The sequence below is a fragment of the Octodon degus genome, unplaced genomic scaffold, assembly GCF_000260255.1.
Source record: "Octodon degus isolate 3935 unplaced genomic scaffold, OctDeg1.0 scaffold00170, whole genome shotgun sequence".
NCBI classification, from domain to species: Eukaryota; Metazoa; Chordata; class Mammalia; order Rodentia; family Octodontidae; genus Octodon; species Octodon degus.
In genome coordinates, this window is record NW_004524746.1 from 4,879,350 (window position 1) to 4,883,512 (window position 4,163).

The following is a 4,163-nucleotide window of genomic DNA, read 5'->3' on the forward strand; positions in this document are numbered from 1 at the left end:
CTTATTCTACTGAGCTACCTCCCTGGCCTCTGGATTCTTTATTTTAAAAATAAAGGAGGAAAGAAGAGAAAAAGAAAACTGTATGAGCAGAATTCAGGATCGGTGAGTTACACTGAAACCACTCTCTCTCACACATGTGTGTAATACTTTGCAGCAGTATTGAGTCCTCACTCCTTTTCAAATTGTTCAAGGATTTGTCACCTCTCTGCCTCTTAGTCCCGGCTCCCACACCATGTATGATATGCATAATGCTGTGCCTGGTCTCTAACTTCTGATTTATCATCCCACAAGAATAAAGCAACTAGCTTTTGCACATTATCAAGGTAGCTAAGTAAGTCAGAAACAGCCCTCCTTGAGTTTACACCTTCAAACTAGTTCCATAGCAGTAGCTTGGTAAGCAGAACTGCAAACTCACTGTAGAAGTACTGGTTGCTTCAGGCTCCACCGACACGATGCTGGCTAAATACTCACATACAGAAGTTGAACAATTAGATGAGAGACAAGAGGAGTCTGCACATCCCTCTGCTTCCTTCCATGGGCACCAGGTAACTACAAACTGGGGTTGTCAAAATTACCTTCACTTTATGGTAGGACCCTAATTCTCCATGTTGGTTGTGAATATACACCAGACACCAGCTCATCTATCTATTTTGTTAACATTGTGCTCTGTAGGTTCTCAATTCAACATGTACATTTTTAAATCTGCAATAAAAACAAAACAGCCTCATCTCTGGGACTAGCAGGAAAATTATTTAACTTGAAATTCATCATTTTGAATGGTATTGCCAGAAATAGAAACTTAGAGAAAAAAAAAAAACTAGAAGAATGTGACTTCTGGGCTAGATGCTGGTGAACAGTTGAGCATGTAGAAATGGGTCTAGTCTGATCTTTTCCTTATCAGTTGGTGTACAGCAAGGAACCGATAAAGCACTCTATGCATTCCTAACAAAGGAGTTTAATCCAGGGCATTGCCAACTAATGTGTCAAGACTTCTGACTGTGCAAAAGAGAAAAAAGTGACACCTGAAAATTGGAAAGCTGCCACCACTGCTGGGCACAGACTGGTCCAGCACTCTGGAAGAGACTGAAGCCTTGCAGCTGGGAAGGAGCAGCCCCTGAGAGCCCTTCTTGGCGAGCCCTGTGCCGACCCTGTACGGCAGCTGTCCTTGAAACTGCCGGTTTCAAGGTTGCCTGTATCACTGGAGCAGGAAACTCCTCCTACCTTCCCATTATGCTTCAGGGTCTCCCATTGGCAGCATCTGTCCGGAACTCAACCCCACAAGGAAATGACTGAAATGCTTTCAGTCTTCTTGGAAAGACTGGAAGACAGAGATTACTCCTGATTATTCCTAGATTATTACTAGTGGGTGGCACCTGCCATATTTACAGATTTTAATAAGAAAAGGTTGAAGCAGGGATGACACTGTTAAAGCAGATCTGAAAACTCTGAGTTAACACAGATAAAAATGCCCATTCAAGGAGCTATGTATAGTTTTAAGGAAAAAAAAAAAATGATTTTCATAGAGCACGATATATACATAATAAAATAGGCAGCAAACTCTAGCTAGCTTATAACTTCTGTGTAGATAAACATAAATTAAAAACAATTCAGCAGCTTACCACTGAGCTAATCTTCAGAGTTAAAGGATTTTCTAGTAAACAACTTTATTTCTTGGTGAAACCGGAAGTTAAAACAGTAACATTCATCCAATCAGCAGTGGGATGAGGACGGGCTATTTGCATTGTTCTGGCTTCCACAATGAGGGCAGAGGACATCCTCGACCTCACTTAGGGACTGTAATACATTATAAAAGACATGCGTACAAATAATATGGGGCACAATGAGGAGTACAGCTAGAGAACGGAAGATAAGGTGTGCACAAAGCCACGGGCCTGACTTAAGATGGTGGGCTCAGAGGTGCTACTTTTTAAGCAAAAGCTTTTGAATGACTTATATATTTGTTTATGAAGTGACTTTGAATTTTTAATGTGCGCAAAGAAGAAAACAAAATTATTTTCAATATAATTTAAGAGTATGTGTATTTATTTACAGTGTACAGTATAATGTTTGGAGATATATATGCACACACATTGTGAAATAGGCAAATCAAGCTAATTAATATTTCTATTTCCTCATTTTTTTTGTAGTAATAAACTTTAAGACCCCCCTTTTAGAAATTTTTACTCATAGCAAGTACATATTTTTATTAACTTTAGTGGTACCTGCCATAGAGTTAACAGATCTCTAGAACTTATTCCTTCTTCATTCCTGGCTGAAACTGTATCCTTTAATCCACATCTTCACATCTCCTGCCTCACAAGACCCCTGTCTCCCAAACTCTAGCCCCCATGCGGTTTTCTTTGTGCAAAGAACTAGTGGATAGTGTTTTACACTTCGCCTCTGTACTTCTTGCCTCTGAAACCCTTCACTGGTCTCCTTTATAGCAAAAGAAATCCCAGTTCTTTCAAGGTCCTGTGTGATCTGGTCTCTAACTACCACTTGGTTCTCATCTCCTCTGTGTGGTTTGCTTGTCATTCCAAATTCAAGTCCTAGCCTTTTGCTACCCTGTGCTCCCAGTACCTGCCAGGCTTGATCCTTTGCTTCAGGGAGGTACCTGGTCAAATCTCATCTCATCAAAAAGGCCTTTCCTGGACTCCATGACTTCTTTCTTCTGGCCATGAGTAACTTTTCTGAATAACATAGATTCTAACTGCATTACATAGTTTTTGCATTGTTTGCATATGGGGCACGGATGTAACATCATTTGCTGCTATATCATAGCTCTTAGTAGACACTCATTATTTACTTGTAAAATAAGCTAATAAACAACTAAATGAAGGAAAAAAACAAATCAACATGTAGGAAACAAAGTTGATAGGGTCTAGGGCCTACATAGGGTCTTCTGGTGGGACTATAATCCATCCATTAAGATATTTAGGCTGCACTCTTTCAAGTCAGAAAAGTGCAGCAGAATGGGTAAATGCTAAAAGAAGATGGAAGGGACCCCTTAGTCACTCTCCAGATTCGGAATTTTTCCTGGAGCTGGCCCTCTGACAAATCACTGGCTTTTACATTGCACAAGAAATGCTTCTGGTATGCTTTTAGTGCCTTGGAAGGTAGGGGGAACCTCTACCCAGTCTCAGTCAAACTTGGGTCTTAAAAAATCAAAACAACAACAGCAAAGAAAAATGGAGGCAGGCATTTACATCCAAATGTTGTAGCCAAAATAAAGTATGCTGAATATAAAATTATCATAGAACTCTGGCTGGATGACTAATTCGTGAAATCCTGGGCCCACCCTCACTCCCGCCCCAGTCACTGTGGCTCACAATAACTGCAGGGAAATCTCCTGGAGACACATGTAGAAACTAAGTCTCACTTCCACTGGAAAAGCAAAGGGAAGGGGATAAAAATAAGAATAAAGATCTGGCAAGGGAAATTAACAACAGAAAGAGAAAGAAGCTGGGAATCCAAGTGAGCTCAAGCAGAACACACCCCAGCAAACAGCTGCTTGCAGGCAGTGCTGAGGAGAGCAGAGGATGTGTGGACATTTTCCTTCCCAATAAACCTGCAGGTCACCAACCTGACCTTGACCTCACCCCCACTCAGCCAGCACACACTCTTTCCCTGGGCCTTCCTTACCATGGACCCCAAATTTATTTTCCTTGAGGCCCAAACCAAGAACAGGATGCAAATTTCACAAAAACAGCGAACAGATTCCAAAGCTTTTCCTTGACAATGAACTGGCCCGAGGAGTTGGCTTTGCTGGCTATTCAGTTCTCAGGACTGGTGTTTAGGTCCCCTAAATATATACAAAATGCCAACATTCAACAGAGGACAGGAAAAAACTGGATTAGGATGCCTTCTGCTGCTGCTGTTGCGGGGCTTTGTAAATTGGTTGGTGCATAGTACAAACAGCTTGTCTTGCCACTGCCATGATAATGCCCAATTACTAATACAGATACGCACAAACAAAAGTGAAATTAAAACACTCTTGATGGATTTCATGTTTTGTTGTCTGTACTCTAAAACTTCAGAATAAAAAAAAGCAACGAGAGAGTGCAGAAATCTTATTAAAATGTAAATATAATATAAATAATTCTTCTCATCTAGTCTAGTGAGAGTTTTCTCCTAATCTCTACCTTTTGCCAAATGATTTAGGA